The sequence below is a fragment of the Antedon mediterranea genome, chromosome 10 (assembly GCF_964355755.1).
Source record: "Antedon mediterranea chromosome 10, ecAntMedi1.1, whole genome shotgun sequence".
NCBI lineage: Eukaryota > Metazoa > Echinodermata > Crinoidea > Comatulida > Antedonidae > Antedon > Antedon mediterranea.
This window is the reverse complement of record NC_092679.1, coordinates 12,409,296-12,428,303: the sequence shown is the minus strand read 5'-3', so window position 1 is coordinate 12,428,303 and position 19,008 is coordinate 12,409,296. Positions and strand designations below refer to the sequence as shown.

The 19,008-nt window shown below is 34.7% G+C and overlaps 1 pseudogene; it reads right to left on the bottom strand.

Annotated features, from left to right (window-relative positions):
- Positions 1-4,299: 4,299 nt before the first annotated feature.
- Positions 4,300-10,991, bottom strand: LOC140060485 (uncharacterized; annotated as a pseudogene).
- Positions 10,992-19,008: the final 8,017 nt, after the last annotated feature.

Genomic DNA, 19,008 nt, shown 5'->3' with positions numbered 1-19,008 from the left:
AAGGATAACATTTATACTATTTGCAAGAAAATGTGTATCATTGAATTGGATTCATTACACACGACAATGAAATCGGCACGTAAAACTTGAAGTTAAAAAAAGGACACATCCATGTTTTCACAACATTATCAATTCTTTAAGGGTATACTCTGTCCATGCTCTGACTAACCCTTTGAATTATGTTGACGTCTGAAAATGTAGGTTGGTGTGGGTGGAATACTTGTGATTTTGTAATTGACAGTTCGCAGGTTCGAGTCTCGCCAGTGGCATTATAATAACTGATTGAAATGAACCTTTATTAATTATCATTATTCTGTGTCAGCAAGACTAATTGTTACTACAACCTAAGGTAATTTCTACATTTATATCGTTTAAGGTCTATGCGTTTTCTGTATAATTCATTAATATTGTATAACATAACAAAAAAACAATTGATACTCGATTGCAAAAGAAATAATATACTATAAGTATAGTTGCTATATTAAGAAATACCATCCAGGTACTTTAAAAGCTTGAATAAATGGATCATTATTGTTATCAGCTTGATAGGCAGAGTATAACGAGATGAAGCATGTTACTCGTGTATCACATGGCATAAATGTTTCCCGATAGACACCTTTCGAAATTAAAATGTGAACAGAAGAAAGGAATCTAAAAATACTTACTATGAGAAATGTACAGAATTGAAGGAAATTAATGGAGGTTAATACTGGAGACCACTTATCTGTTTTAAGCTGAAACTAATGTCCGGGATGTACTTCTTACTTAAAGATGTATTGTCCCTTGAAACACACAAAAATAAAGGACAAAATATTCTAAATTTAAATTGGCCATATCAAAGTAATAATAAATTATTCACTTTAAGTCGAAAGTTTACGTAATTAACAGGTAAATTAATTTGATTACATTTCGTCTGAAAAATCATCGCGAGCGAATGTAAAAACAAAGATTTCAAACCACGAGTATGCATTATGCATGATGCTAATTAGGATTGTTTACAACTCGTCACGGCTGAGAAGCTGTTTTCACACAGATCGCGAGGAAATGTTATGATTATGCATACAGAGTAGCCAAACAAGTGCGTTGCATTATGAGATATGTTTTGATCGAAAACTTTTGACTGGAAGTCAAAGTTATTTTTTTAACAAAAAAAACGTCTTTATTTTAGGTAAATTATATTTTTTCCACACATTTTTTGTGAGAGTTAATAACTATTATGATACTTCAAAATGAACCACTTTTTTTCGAAATCTTTCTTGGTCAAAGGGACAATACATATTTAAATAAAAAAAACTAATATATCGTATTAACCGTACGTACAAATGTGGCTCATCATAAAAATGCTGAGAGACGTAGACAATGGCTATTATATGTAACTAGTGTTTGCATAAATTATTCAGGTGTGGGCAAATATAATATAGGCCTACCAATCATGCAATTCCTACAAGTTCATCAGCTGACGAGGACATATACAATTGTTTAACAAAAGGCATGTTTACCGACCGACCAAAATTGCTGAACATGTTTAAAAACGTTGAAAATGTTTAAAAACTTTTATAATTTTTTAATTTACACGTGCGTAGCCTGTCACTTTGGTTGTGCTCGTATAACGTAATTTCGAGTTGGAAGTGAATCAAATATGATGACATTATTAAAGAATTTTAAGAAAGAAAGTTATTGTTAAGTTTGTTATTTTGGCCTATGAAAATGTCATAATTTGTTTGATTTTCGAAATTATTTTTTTTTAATTTAATATGCAATTAATGATGAGTTAATCAACTTTTGTTCTCTTAATTTCAAAATAAATCATACATATGATACACTTTAAGAAAATGAAATGCAAAATAGGTGCATTCTGACGACCTATATACATTTTTTAATTTAGCATATTTTCACCATTTTGTTAACTTACACGTGCATAGTCTGTCACTTTACACGTGCTCGTAAAACGTAATTTTGAGTTGAAAAGTTAATCCAATATGATGATATTATTAAAGAAAGGTTGTAAAACAGAAATCGGGCAAAAAGAGTGCATATTAACATTTAACGCGTGCAAAAATCTGCGTACTCATGTCAATTTTTGAAACGCTTAAAATTGCCTGAAACGTACACTTATTTCATCGAAAATAAATGTTAACAATTTTGAAAATGTTAAGCACGCGTAAGCATGCCTTACATGCGTTACGCACGTAATTGTATTGCCATTATGATGATTTATGCCCTGAAATTTATGAGTACCAAATTTTATTTAATTGTGATTCAAACTTGTGAAGATATGATTACAAACGTGATTTCGTTCAATCGTGCGTTAGTGTTTACCGACCGAACAACCGACCGACCGACATAGTGAGTTGTAGAACCGCATTGCACGCGACTAAAAATAAGTCGGTATTTGATAAATGTATTGTTAACCAGGTTTGCCGTACTAAGCTCCTAGGAATAATTTATCATGGCAACCCCATATTGATTCTTTGATAGCTAAATCAAACTCACGGTTATATCCTTAAACAATTTCGCGGGTCTGGTCTAGACGCACAAGCCATATGCTATTTCTATTGTTTGTTATCAGGCCAGTTCTAGAATACGCCGTCCCCGTTTGGGGAATGTGCTTAACAAGATTGCAGTCTGACCAACTGTAAAGTATCAAACGTCGGGTGCTTAGAATCACGTTCCCAGAGCTTAGTTACAACAAAGCAATGGATCAATGTAATGTGCCTTTGCTATATCAACGTCGAACTAGACTGTGCAAGGATTACTATCAGAAACTTAAAGACCTTTCCCATAGACTACACCACCTTCTGCCAAAAGCGCCTAAATCTGGATACAATTTAAGACATTTGCATTCCAAAAATAAAAACGGAAAGATCAAAAAATGTCATTGTAAACTTTGATCTCTTTCACAAGTGGTAGGCAAAAGTTCGTATCTTCCCCTGACTCCCGTTTTGTCTGTTTTTCGATGTTTTGTGTAATTTGATTTTTGTTGTTGATAGATATGATATATTTTCATTTAAGTATTCTTATATATTTTTGTATAATTCAACCCAAAATTGCAATAAAAGTATTTTTTCGTTAAGATGATCCAATTTCGTGTACATCTTAACCCTCTTTTTATCTCTATCGCAGGCTTAAACACATTGTTATTTAATACATCACTTATTTTTAAAAACCCTGATCTAATCCAGTGACAGGTATATATATATATATATAACGGTTTCTTTTTAATAGATATGAACGCATTACCCCAATGATTGATTGATAAAATGTTTGTAAAATATATTTCCATTTGGCGTAATCGTTTTCGTAACAGGCTCCTGTACCATTTAACTTGGAAAGATTTTACATGAAATAGGGAATCTACCATTTTTAGACCACCTTGACCGTAATTGGCGCACATGGTTTTTCTTTTTATTTTTTCTTTCTTAGTTTCCCAAATGAATTTAAAAATTAATTTGTCCACCTCTTTTATTACTTTTTCTGGTACTAGTAAAATGCTGGAATTGTATATAATTATTGAGTGCGCTAATAGTAATTCTTCCAAAAAAGTGAGGTGTCTTTTCTCTAATGTTTTTAGGGTATTTTCTAGTCAACTTTTTCTTTCCAATTCTTTTGATAATAATATTCCTTATCATGTCCAACATAGATACCTAATATCCGAATTGGTGTGGATGTCCAAGAAATGTTACCATGTGTGTCCTTACAGTCTCTTAAACTGCCAAGCCAAAAAGCATTTATTTTATTCTTATTAAATTTTAATACAGAAAGCTCTAAGTAGGCCTACTTTTGTTAACGTATCTAAAACCTCTAACCACAAAGATTCAGTATTCTGAAGAACTTTATATTTAATTGTGTGAAGTGTGAATATATGCAGCAACTTCGCCACCTCTACTGTTTTCCCGACAAATATATTCAAAAGAATAAGAATTTAAATTGAACAATTCGGGGTTGTGTATTTTCTATGTTTCTCAAAACTCCAATAATTGTAAATTTGCCTATTAGTGTGTCTTCTTAGAGCAAACGAGTTTCTTAAACATTTTTTTAAGGGAACAAGCGTTTATGTGTGTTACAGTTAATGCGTGGTTGAACTCATTGCTGTAAGAAAGACGCATTAAATTCAGACGGTGTTACTGCATTTTTCACACTTTTGTTATTTAAATTAATGTAATGGTCCTCCTCAAGATATGAATTTATTAGATTCTGCATACCAGGTTAATGGCATATCTAAATAATGTAACGTAAGCCCAACTTGTAACAATGACTAAAATGAATACACAAAAACAAAAAGTTTTTCAAAAACTTCATTAAAAGAAAATAGTTTATTTTTCCTATACAAAGATTGGCAACACGGTAGTCCTCTCAACGCCAACAAAAATTAATCTCAGTACAGTATTTGTTAAGTCTACCTTTATGGTTTCGCTTGCGTCATTAGGGTACACTCCCTTTAGTTTACAATCAGTACCCTTTATTAACATGTATGCAGGGACAGTCCATGAGATTATAGCAAACTGTCCTCTTTTTCGTATTTTAATTAAAACAGCTCTCAGTTTAGCCCTATCCGATCTAACTGAAGTGGATACATCGTCGGTAATAAACAACGTGTTTCCATAGTGTCCGTGTACCGAAGGAGGGCGTGGATGTGGCGATGATCTGGTAGCGGTTGCAGCAGAGGCTAATTTTCCCATAGGGCTTCGATGCGCTCCTTCAACTTCTATTTCTTTATCAATTTTTAAAAGAGATTTAACTATATCTAAAAATACTTCAGTAAAGTCCAAAGAGTTTTCCAAGCCTTCACGCACACCCCATAGAACATTATTATTTCGCCTAGATCTATTTTCCAAATCATCTAACCTTTTTTCTAGCTTCAGTAGTGTGTCCTTGTTGACACAATTTTCAACTTTACTTTTAGTTTTATCTAGATCGCTTATTATAGAGTTAACTCCTACCTCGAGTTGGTTAGTGATATCCTTAAATTATTTCGGATCCTTTTCCAATTGCTTTTTTCTTCTTCTATGGTAGACAACCTGGTTGGAACACCTTGTAAACGTTTTTTTTTTTCTTGTCCAGCTTACCTAATTTGCATAATATTTGTTCACCTTTATCTCCAATTCCAGTGGTAGTATTGGTAGTTTCTTCTATGTCCTTATTTCTTTGAGATTTTCTTTCAGGTTTGTTATCTTTTTTGTCACTCATTATGTATTCTTTGTTAATTGCCAACAAAAATAAAAACTAGCTTGGCGCCTAAGAGGACGGGAGCGGTTCTACAACACGTCTGCACTCAACAGTTGCATGTTATTCGAGTGTCCTCAATAAACATTTTGTTTTCCAATATCTTGTAAACGTACTTTCAGTTCATTTATAATAATTTTGATAGCATTTTTAGCGGAAAGTTCATCTTGTAACTGCAAAAGTTGTAGCACTTTTACTACTCTTAACACAAATTATAGTTTCTATATAACAATATTTTGAATTCCTACAATTTCATAACCAAATTTTTAGATGGGGAAAAAATAAAATGTATGTTTTTTGGTGGAAAAGATCACATGTTTTTGGTAAATATTTCCGAATGAAATTTCTACCAATCGTGATCTACATCCATATTATTGAGTTTGAACGCGTGTGTACTCATTGACGAACTTCTTTACCGAACGAATTTCTCTTTGTAACATTGTCAAGTTGTTTTGTGTATCTGGATTTGTTAGGAATTCACGATTGTCAGAGAACATATCTCCTTCCTCAAGTGAACAAGCGTGCCAACATTCGTTAAACAATAGGCTGCTTTCATGCCATCTTTTCTGATATGTCAATATTAACGTCGCCAGAAATTCCAAATGATGAAGATTCTTGAACAAGCACTCTACACCTTCCGGACCATATAACTGGTTCTCTCCACCTAAACTAAGATAGGTCAAGTGACCAAATCTGCTCCATGACAGCATTGTTAGAAAATCATCAGATAGATTGCATTCATCCAAGGCAAGTTCTTTAAGTGTTGCTAGACTTTCAATACCTTTTGCCAATCCTGACATTGGAAATCCCGGATTCAAGGATAAGTCGAGTTTTTCAAGAAAGGATAAATGATGCATGTGTGAGCACATTTCTTGCTTCCCTTTCTCACTCATACTTGCGGAAGTTAGTCTTAATTCCTTCAAACCGGCAACTCTGCAAAAATTGTGTGATAAATCTTTTACTGCGTCACTTGTGTTGTTTTCAGACAGATCAAGCTCTTGTAGTTTGGGAATATGAATAAGTGACTTTGATATTATTGAAATGTCTTCCTCATTTAGAGCTACGTGTGATAAGTTCAAGATTTGAAGTTTGGTCACGTTTTGAAAATTCTCAGATAAATCACAAGCTGCATGTCCGACTCTGTTGCCTTGTAGATCAATTTGCAACAGATTTGGTAAGTAGTGTAAGGATGTTGCAATAAGGACAACGCATTTCTCATTTAATCCAGCGTCTGTAAGACGCAGATACTGCAGACAGGGTGTGTATTTGAAACTTTCTGTCAGACTACGGACAGCACCCAGAGATAGCATAGTTGATATTAGTGTGAGCTGTTTACAGGGCAAGGTCCTCAATTTTTCAGCTGTGTTACCAGATACACAACACTCGTCTTCTAATCTACTGCCAATATCAGAAAATGTTGCAAAAATCTGCTTTCCCTCACTTAATTGCCGTTTGTTGCCACTGACAATAATAAGAACATGCAAATTAGGAATGTGAGGTTTCAAGGAATCCACAGATATTTCGCAATCGTTGAAAGCAAGTTCCTGAAGTTGTCCACCCTTTGCCCCTTACAATATCTGTTCGGTTTCCTCCTTGGAAATATTGGGTGCTGTTAGTGATAACGATTTCAAAGACAAATGTGAAACAAAGTCAACCATTGCCTTCACTGTAAATGAACAATTTACTGACAATTCTTTTAATTTTTCGTTTGTTAAGCTGCTCGTTCCACTGTGAAATGCCTTTATGAGCGCATCCACATTTCCATTGCCATCTATATCCAAATTAGCCAGTGATTTAAGTTTCCTAAAGCTGTCGGCTAGTCGTTTAGTTTCATCAGAACTAAGAACACCAAAGTCATTCATAAAACTCGTATCCAAGACCAGTGACTGAATTTGTGTCAAACACGACAACAGCATTGTGAAAACTTTTACAACCACCTCCGTGCATGATTTATCAAGAATATTATGAGAGCTTTTGATTGTAATAGATGCTTTGTTAACAGATGTCATCACACTTTGTCTTAGTGCACTTAATTCACTATTCAGAAAGAAATCAAAAGCAGATAGCTTTTCAGTATTTCTATCCAAAAATATGTTGATGTCAGGATTCTGAAATAATGGTTGTAGATCTTTGCTTAATGCCTTTGAACCAGATTCAAGCTGCAGCAGTAAGGGTAATATCCAAGGGTCTTTTTCAGTATCTTCAGCTCCCAAGCATGCAAGTTCACCTAGTTGAGTCAATGATATGTGCGATAATTGAACAACATGTGGCAATACTACTTCGGAAGCTCTAGTACCTACACCACAGCAAAACCGCAACAACAGAGCCATATCGCTGATATTTTCTGTACTGATCTTTCTTAAGTATTCGTCAAACTTCTCTCTATTGGAGTCAAACAAATATCCAAGATATACCCCAGCACACATCTCCTGAAATGTTGTATGAAGGAACATTATATGTTCCACTGCTTGTAGTTTAGACTTTTTTCTTTCTTTTGACAGCAGTCCAAGGTGACACGACTTTTCTAATAAATGTGAATCAAATTCACTCGACTGAAATGTCAATCTATCTTCAAATAGCCCTATGATTGCAACTCTCCCTATTGGTACCAGAATGCTTTTGAGAAACTGCTTTATTTTATCGATATCCAAATCTTGACCGTCGTATTTTACTTCTTTGTGCTTAGCAAGGTAGAGTGTTGCTTCTTCGTAAAGGTTCGTCATTGTGTCAGGTAATTCACGTGTCGCTCCCCACAGCAGACATATCATTGTTAACATCGCTGGGATTTCTGATAAGCTTGTAATATTAGGAGAAACTTCTATCTGCTTCAGTAGAAGGATTGCATCATCTACTATTTGTTCTTTGAATTTAGGAGGTGGTTGGATTTCTTTGCTTTGTTGAAGCATATCGTCATCACTTGTGCCGGGTTTGTCATCTGCTACTACTGACAGGTACGGATGTGTCTTCCTTTTTTGGATGTCATCGTACACTTGGTCGTTCTTGTTAGCTTTCTTATCATTAGATATATTATTATCATTTTCAGATGCTTTAACTTCTTCTTCTTTCTCGGCTTCATCATTGTCCTCATCATCATCGTCGTCGTCATCTTTTTCTTCTTCATCGTTGCTGTCCTCGTCATCATCCTGCTCCTCATCCTCATCGAGGTCCTCATATACTTCATGCTCTACTAATTCAAAATACTTTTTGTTGTCGATGCTATCTATAACCTCTATATCTTGATCATTCTTCTCTAACTCTAACATCACGTAGTCGATGTAAGGAAGGATTTGGAAAAAGCGACATACATATTCCGCTATATGATCAAATGAAAATGGCAGCAGCTGCACGTGGGTACACATTCCGTAACATCTGATGTACTCTGCAATCTTATGAGGCCTCGTAGTCACAATAACCGGGCTTTCTTGTAGCCATTTATTTGACAACATGTTTTTTATATCCTTATGTTGAAGCACTTTTGAAGCTTCATCGTAACCGTCAAGTAAATAAACTACAGAACTTGCTTGTGACTCAATATATGACTCCAAACCTTGTCTATATACTTTGGGAAGGAGTTGGTCTTGTATTGCATCAATGATGTCCATGTCTGACTTTATTTCTCGCAAATCAAGTGCAAACAGTAACTGATACTTAGAAAAGCATGGTTTTTCAGAATGTGTTGCCCAGTCATAAGCCAACTTGGATACGGTTGTACTTTTCCCGGCTCCCGGACCACCCCTTACAAGAATACGGTTTAATGGAAACCCATTATCATCCTTCAACACCAAAAGTTCTTCGTGGGAATTCAGTTGGCGTTCTGTTTTAACTGAAGAAGTCTTTAGATCTTGAAGGAGTTCCATGTCTACATAAATGTCATCAATGTTGGCACATTCTTCTGGCATTCCTGGAAGTAACGGCACCTTGCCTCGTGATTCTCTGTACTCTAGCATGAGCTGTGTCCTGCACACTGGTGGATCAAATAACTTCCCTACAATATAGAATGAAGTTGGAAGAAAAAACAATAATGTTAGATAATAAATATGTGGTGGTTGTTTATGTTTGTGACAAATTATTTCGTATTTATTTTAGTAGTTTTCTTTTCCAGACTAAAAAGACTACATCTACACTACATAATTGAAATAAAAAGATGGACAATTTGAATATATATTTATATTATAACTTTCTATATATTGTACTAAATATCTAAAAGTATTTTAGATCTTTCGAAAAACACAGGGTGTCCCAAAGGCTACTGCATCACATCGACTCGTTCAATACCAATTGCAATTTAAGTCTCTGATTATCAACTTATCGTTTTTGACCTGATAAAGAATTGAAGATTTGCAAATGAATTTCCTCTCCGAAATGAAATATTGAGTTTTGCCTACTATATCTATAATGTGATTGTCCTAATAACATGTAACAGTAGTAATATAGTTGAATGCTCTTATGCAATAATTTATAAAAAAAGTTGCTGTTTCATTAGCATGTACATTATTTAATTGTATAGGCCTAATTGTTAATCTGTTTAAATATGATTTTAAATTTGCTATTGTAATTTTGTAACATTATTAAATATGGGTACAAGTACAATATGCCTAAATTATATCAGTTCAAATTACTTTTGTTTTTTTCTTCACTTTTTTTCTCCTCTGTTTCTGTTGCCTTTCGCTTAAGACTCGAAGCAAGACCAGATACTTCACTGCTTACACGCTTCAACCCTCTTCGTGTCTCATCTGATACAGCTTCAATATGAGTTTTCAACGAATCCTGTACTACTTGGGGAACTGTGCTTGTCTGTACACTTAAAGCTTCGATTTTACAACCAATTGACTTCTCAACTAAACTTGGAATCTGTTCAGTTGCTGCCACCAGATTTTCTAGTCGTGGATTTAGATTCGCCTGTACTGTCTGAGGTATTGATTTCCACTCCTGTCTCATTTCTTGGTAATTTTCTTGAATGGTTTGACGTACTACCTCTTCCATTGCTCGACTGAATGGTTTAAGAGCTTTTGTTTTCATATAGGTTGTAATTGGTTTGATTAGAATCTGAAAGAATTGACAAAATATGTAATATTCTTGGTTTTATTAGGATAATTAACATACTGTACAGAATTGCACAACTAAATGTCATGATCTTCACAAATAAAAAAACATGAAATTGTCTGACTGACTATAATATGAAAATAACTATGGACTGATGCTTATAGGCCTATTTATATTATATATCTACTTACGTCGTTCAATTCCGATTTCAAGTCTTGCGTAAATTGTTGGGTAAAGTGACTGGGTTGAATTCTGCCTAGGTTATTTACGAGGGCAATAATTGTCCTGAAGTAATCAGTAAGAGTAGTGCTATCGACATACAGATTACCGCTGATCTTCATGTGGGATAGTGAATTACGAATATCGCTTACCTATCAAAATAAAAACTGATTTCACTTCGATCTACTACAAATCTATTACAAAGTTATTTTGCTGATAGGACTATTCCGGTAGTAAATTGCGGTCGCTAATTTATCATTTTATGAAAATAGATCTTGTTTCTGGCAAAGTGTTTTCTTCACCAAAGTATTTTCTGTTTTCAACAGTGTTTGCCGTCAGCTGGTATGAATATTGACATTATTTTTTTTGTTTAAATCAATTCCAAATCAAATCTTATTGAATTGAAAATAATTTGGAATGGGGTTTCGCCACTATTCTAGCAGGGATGTATACAAATAATAATATGTTTATACCTCCCTGATTCTAGTTCTCACCTTTTTAATAAGGTCATGACATGGGATATCTCCCTTGTGGAAATCTTTGAATCTCTTCATAATCATCAATATGCTTGCTACATCAAAGTCTCCAATACTTCTATAAACTTGATCCTGTGGGAGACGGAGCACAAATGCTTTCGCCAATTCAACTGGATCTCTACCAAGAAGCGTTGGGTTAACATTCTTCCAAGGTATTGAAGAAGCCTGATATTCGTTATACAAAGCCCCCTCTACAGCCTTACCCCATTGAACACAATCTGGACATGATCCCTTGTTTTGCTTAGGCTTTCCTTTCGAAGGACAACCCGATGGACTTCTACAAGATGGCTGTATTGCACGTCCTTGGTGCCATTGTTTCAGTGTTTCTTCGATACAAGAAACTGCAGTGGAACATAAGACTTGCATGGCAATGTGGCATCTTGTGTAATTATCCTGGTCTATGTCTGCCATGGATTTCTATGGGATAGTCAATATTATAGCTACTATAATCTAAACAAATTGTTTTATATAAACACTATTTGAGAAGCTCTATTTCAACTGAATGTATATTTTATCTTTATGTACTGCCTCGCAAATCGTTAGTCGCTGTTTTTAAAATATCATTTGAAATCTTATTCTATTTCCTACTTTGTTGGACTTGTGTGTACTTTGCTTGATTCATAACAATAAATTGTTTTTTTATCTCGGAGACAATTAGAAACATTCTGATTGGATGCACCACTGAACAGGAAATCGGTTAAGCAAACCTAGCTGCATACAATGAATTGCATTGTGGTCCCCTTTATTGCTAGAGGGTAATTAAACGTAGCGAGAGAGTAGTTATTGCTTTATGTTCAAGTATATTAATTTTAGTACACATTAACACTTATTATATAGAGCATATTATTTCTATAAAATGAATCAAAATCAGCGGCCCGTTACATCAATTACTATCAATGGTAGGCAACCACTAACAGTTCGAAATGGGGTTTGTTCTAGTATATGTATGCCTAAAGTAAATATAAGTATTGTATTGTATTGTAATGCCGTGTCTTTAATCGCCATTTTTGACAATTTCAGTAAATTTTAATCCAACAATTATCGACCTCTGAACGTGAATACAAAGCTATAGTCTATCGTACTTTTCTACAATGATGTTTGAAAATGTAGGGTTACACAATACAACATACCTGTCGTTATATGAATTCCTATTCATACATTTATATGAATTATCATATCTCCGCCTGCCTGCTGTAGGCCTATATTATTCTTTCCGTGGTAGGCAATGCAGAAAACATGAATTATTCATTATACATAATTATTCCTCTACTTGTGATTACGCACGAAACGTGACGAAACCAGAAATGAATGGAAATGATTTATATGGATAATGCATTTCAATACGTACGATGTATTTTTTTAAAGTCTTTGCCCAGCAGTCAGTTGTAACTGGGTTTTGAGTGGGTTCTTCCTTTCCGTCAACCTTTCAAATGACTACTAATTAGGCCGTGTATTTACTATCTTTTTTTTTAATGAATTTATAATGACAATTTGTATGGCAGTACAAAGACTCTTCCCTCATTTTTAGTTTTAAGACTGGTGGTGAATGCACGTGCGCGATCTTATATTTTCACTAGAGATCAAATATCAAATAGGTAAGATTTAGTTTAAAGATCATGGAACATGGTATTTGATGTATAACGTTTTTTGGCTGATTTGGGTCTGAATATGTTGATTTTATTAGTACGTTTTGATAAAATAAATTCTATAAGCGTAAATTATGAATTTTTTATGATTTACATAGATCGGAGTTTATATCTCCGAAGTCGAATTTGGAAGCAGGAAATCCAAGGCGATAAATCGTGACGTCATAAGATGAACACACTGCCTGCCCTGGTCGCGACGCATCTCTCTTAAGCCCCTTTCTCACAGATGTGTCTGCAATATACCGGTACAGTGCTGGCGTCGTGCCGGTATCGTTACCGGCATATACCCATTCTCATCGGACTATCGTGCCGGAAATATAACCGGTATATACCGGCTTTCTGTGAGAAAGGAGTCGGGCATATTCGGCCAATAAAAAGTCTCTGACAAAATAATTATTGAGGGCGTCCTTTATTGTTATTATTTTTGTCTAGGGATATATGGCGGCGAATGTTAGGTTACAGATTATTATCTTCCTTTATAGCATATTTATGCAATACATGCTATGTACAGTATATTGTGCATATATTATACAGGTACAGCAATTAATTAGCCGTCATCGGCAATCTGTAAAACACCTTAGGAGGCTGTACAATTTACAAGGCGACGAAGGGTCAGGCTAGTTAGGCACCAACAAAGAGCTAGCTAGGCCTATATGGCCCAGGCCTGCTATAGATTATGCTACAAATTTCTTCTTGTCCCCTTATTTTAAGCAGCTCTCTTATCTCATTATCCCTCCAGTTTGACATTATTATTGTTAATTGAATTGAATCGGCGCCAAAGTGATACACTTGACCGCGCAAGGTGTCTGAAGCCTCGACAGGGAACCCCGGAATATAACGACGTTACGTTCTCACAGAATGCCCGTCTGGCATTGCGGGGAATATCCCTAGAATATTACTAGGTCTAAAGCAGGTCATGTCGATGCCGGCATGGTGCCGGCATGATGCCAAGACGACCCGTTCTCACAGAAAACCATACCGGCATGGTAATGGTATATTCCCGCAATATTCCTGGCACTCAGCTCTGTGAGAAAGGGGCTTTATTGTATACAAACTGTACTGTATCGGCAAGATGTCAACACGTATTGTGTACGATCTCGACAGTTCGGAGTCTGATTTTGAAGAGGAAACTATCCATCATGAATTCGAAATTGATGAAGATGAAGGAGACGACGTTATGGATACGCAAGAAAGTGTTATTGAATGCAATTAATTCAACCGTATATGAGAGCCCGATCTCACCGATTCTGAAGGCGAGGCGGACCAATAGTCCATGGGATTTAGCTAAAAAATGACCCTTTTCTCACACAAATTGCAAGAAAAGGTTTTTTTGATGAAATGTGTTCTTTAGACCCTACTGAAGACATTTATCAACGTTAGGACATTTTTCGACAACGGGAAGTAGCCTAATTTGCATAATTAAAAATGGCGGCCATTTTTAATAACGTACTATGTATCTTGGAAACCGCTAGTCACAGATACTTAATTATGGTGTTAAAATCGTTAGAATATATGTATTTATATTCACTTTAATGAAAAAGTTTGTCCAAAAATGAATGGAAGTGCTTTTTCTAACATTATTGACCTTTGACCTTGATTTATCATATCTCAGCAACCACTAATCGGAGATATACAAATTAGGGCTTAAATTGTTCAGAAACTACACATTTATATCCAGTCTAATGGCATGTTTTTGCAAAAAATGGCGGATTCTAACATTATTGACCTTTGACCTTGAGTTATCATATCTTAGCAACCACTAATAGGAGAGACACAAAATATGGCTCAAAATGTTCAGAAACTACACATTTATATTTAATCTAATGGCATGTTTTTGCAAAAAATGGCCGATTCTAACATTATTGACCTTTGAACTTTACACTACATAAAATCGCATAACTTTGAAAATATTGTACATATGAAATTATTTTTAGTGTCAAATTGTTCAAAACATACATGTTTCTATAGAGTCCAATGACACATTTTGTCCAATAATGGCCTATTGTATGGTTATTAACATTTGAACTATATTTGAAAAGGATTTAAACCCGGAATCTTCTTCATGTAGGCATTCATTAGAACATGTGATTTGGCACTACCGTACTTGTTGTTTAGAATATGGTGGTAATTTAAAGTGCATGTAACCAGTTGATTTAATTTAGTTACTGAAAATATTCACTTTAAAAAAAATATTAGACTATGTATACATACATTATAGGTTTGGATTATTAATACATTTTAAATTAGGTCTTACATCTTACTCAGGAGAAAGTTGGTGTTCACACTATTAACAGAGCCAACAAAGATGTCGTTTTTTTATGATATATTGTACATACTTTAAATAGGCCATGTCATTTTGCAGGTTTATTAAAGTTTTTTTCAAATTAGTAATTTATTTTTCGATCAAATTAAATTGGCATTAAATGGCATATTCAACAAACAAATTTCTAAAGATTATTTAGTTTATACAGGGAGTTGTCTAATAACAACTCCCTGGTTTATATTTTGTGTTAAGGATAGCATCACTCTTGAGGGCATTCTTTTAGGTTGAAACATAGTCTTATTAAGAAGGCCTTTTCTACTACTAGACGAATTGTTGACAACTGGAATTTTAAAAGATCGATATTAATGCAACATATTTAGTTTAGTTTAAATTGGCTATCGAGACTCATAATTAGGCTGACCACCACTTGCAATATTTTTGCCGTATACAGTAAAAACCTCAGTTTCTTATGGAATTTATTTATTATTTCAATATAAACCATTATTATACAGTATGACTACTAGTGGTGTATAGTTTTTAACCTTTTATAATTTGTTTTTGTACTTTTTTTACGTGAATGTATTGTGTATGTACCATGTTTCTATGTGGTTTAATTTTTACCATTTTTAACCATCAATTTTAATTCTTTTAATATAATTATCTTGTAATTCAGCTTCAGCTGCGAAGACGATAAGAAATAAAATAAACAAACGTGTAAACTTGTAGGCAGTTTATGAATGCAATAGTTTATGCTTATAAATTTAATGTACCAATGGCCTACTTTAAACTAAACATAATAAGTCAACGTTGCAACTCTTACATTTTAGAGTGCCAAATCACATGTTCTAATGGATGTCCATATAAAGAAGATTCCGGGTTTAAATCCTTTTCAAATATCGTTCAAATGTTAATAACCATACAATAGGCCATTATTGTACATAATGTGTTATTGGACTCTATAGAAACATGTATGTTCTGAACAATTTGACACTAAAAATAATTTCATATGTACAATATTTTCAAAGTTATGCGATTTTATGTAGTGTAAAGTTCAAAGGTCAATAATGTTAGAATCGGCCATTTTTTGCAAAAACATGCCATTAGACTGGATATAAATGTGTAGTTTCTGAACAATTTAAGCCCTAATTTGTATATCTCCGATTAGTGGTTGCTGAGATATGATAAACCAAGGTCAAAGGTCAATAATGTTAGAATCCGCCATTTTTTGCAAAAACATGCCATTAGACTGGATATATTGTGTAGTTTCTGAACAATTTAAGCCCTAATTTGTATATCTCCGATTAGTGGTTGCTGAGATATGATAAATCAAGGTCAAAGGTCAATAATGTTAGAAAAAGCACTTCCATTCATTTTTGGACAAACTTTTTCATTAAAGTGAATATAAATACATATATTCTAACGATTTTAACACCATAATTAAGTATCTGTGACTAGCGGTTTCCAAGATACATAGTACGTTATTAAAAATGGCCGCCATTTTTAATTATGCAAATTAGGCTACTTCCCGTTGTCGAAAAATGTCCTAACGTTGATAAATGTCTTCAGTAGGGTCTAAAGAACACATTTCATCAAAAAAAACCTTTTCTTGCAATTTGTGTGAGTTAAAAGTCTAAATCCCATGGACTACAACGCGAAGGCGGCGAAGAACGTCGTGGGGAAATTGACCAGACCAACAATACATGGTCCTAGGCCAAGGTTTACATTTTCAATTACGGACCCAAACTTTGGAATGGTTAGTTACAGTCAGTTATACGAATGCATTATTATCGTGTTTTTAAACGCAATAAAAAAATTAGTAAAACTGAAGTTATTGTGTCGATTAACTAAAAGGTAGGTAGTACTAGTAGAGTAGTAAGTAGGTGATTAATTCGGTTTTAAAACTCCAGCAACACAAATGGCCTAGGCTAGTAGTACTGTGTTGAAAGCCCCAGCATAATAGTTCAGGTGGGGAGTTGTTCTGCCCTCATAAAAATAAAGCTTGTGCACAACCTGACTGTAATAATTTGTAAGTTGCATTACAGATTGCACTATATTCTCTATTGATTAGAACAAAAATTGAACCATTTGAAATTTGCTTTAGAAAAGTCAAATTATAAATTATATAATCTTATTGCACTTTTACAAATGATTTTGTTCTTACAGTACCGTATTATTATTTCGCAGGGTATGTGGATGACCTCATGTTGGAGGTAATGAGCATTGTTGAAGGGACAGCAGAAGATGTTGATGTTGTTGATGCGCCACCCCAACTCTGTTCAGGATTTGAACGCCCCGACAAAGAGACCGCTATTGCCAACCACTTCACAAGATTTCCAAATGTGAACAACTAAGGCAAAAATTATGCAGTAAATAATTCAGCAGCCAAAAGGTCCACTGATCAACTCAAATAAGAAGTACTATAATACATACTCCAAGAAATGAGATACATTCCATCATGCTTTTTATTATAAATCATTATTTCGTTTTTTTAGTGAAAGATTAAAAGCCATTTGTTTATGTGGATACAGCTCCACAATCCAGAGCCAACAATTTTATGCACAAAATATTCACTTGTGTGCATAATTTTTTAATAAATTTTGTCAGAGAAATATATATTTTATTTCTATTTGATCATTTTATTTCTATCAGATACAGTGTACAATACTTTCCTTTATGAAGTACAGTAAATAATTGTATGTGGTTAATTGTAATCTCAATACAAGTTGGTGCTAAATGTTTACTCAATCCAATCCAGCAAACTGGAAATCATCTTCCATACCTGGTGGTGGGAAGTGGGCTCTTATGCAGGAAACGGCACATGATGGTAAGACTACCCTTAGGTTTCGGCCCAAAAACCCCCAACACCATCTGGCGAGTTGCCGGTACGCAATATGTCTCAGACGTTTATGTTTTGAGGCTTCAACAGGTGCGTCATACTGTTGGCGGTAATGCAGCCATGCAATTTCCAACACATGCAAATTCAAACAGGCAGCAGTGAATCCAGGATGTTCAGTGATGCATATGTAGGCTTCTCCGTAATGTAAATTGTCTGACCTTCCTCCAGCCTATGATTAATAAATAATAGGGCCTGCTTCCTGGCCGCGATTTTTTTTTTCGTACATAAGTTGGGGACCCCCTCATGAAACGTCACAAAATAAACATGAATAATTCATCAGTTAAATTTTCTTGTTCCGTGTGCACCCAAGCGTATAGCAACAAGAAGTGATTACACGTGCGGTACGATTCTAGGCCTATCTTCGCTGTTGTAGCGGCGTGCGATTTCATAGAAGAATAGCGGCGTTTTGTGTGGATTGTCGAAATAATCAGCCTTTAGTTTATGGTGTTTTTAATATAATTTTTTACTAAAGAATTACGTGTTAAAACTGTAGTTTCTATTAATACTATTAGTATTAGGCCTAATTATTAGTCTCTAAACCCATGTCTATTCTAGCAGTAGCTAGCTGTGTGGGTGTGTGTGACGTGTGTGTGTTAAGTCAGCAAAATTAAACAATAAACATTACACAAAAATACATGTTTATTCTCGTGGGTCAAATCTTCCCATCTCGACATGTGTTCATATACGCGCATTTTTAAAGTTCCTTTGAGTACTGTACATGCATATTGTTTGATAATAAAATAGCAGAATTAAAAAAATACAGTACACAAATTATACACATTCTTTATTCTTGTGGGTCTAAGCTTTCTTTGGGCTATGTCCAATGAATTACTACTTAGTTTAATGTCTTGCCGTACTTGCCTAGCTGTCGATTAGCCTCGACTCGACACATTTTGTGTGAAGAAGAGTGCGCGAAGGCAATCCCGTGAATTGACTTATAATCCTAGGCCTACTGTAGAAAGTATCGTATCGCAGTTGTGTAATCACTTCTTGTTGCTATACGCTTGGGTGCACACGGAACAACAAATTTAACTGATGAATTATTCATGTTTATTTTGTGACGTTTCATGAAGGGGTCCCCAACTTATGTACGAAAAAAAAAATCGCTTCCTGGCCACATTGACATTCGCGATACGTGGGTAGCATCTGGCAATGGCCACAATCACACCTGTATTATAAAAA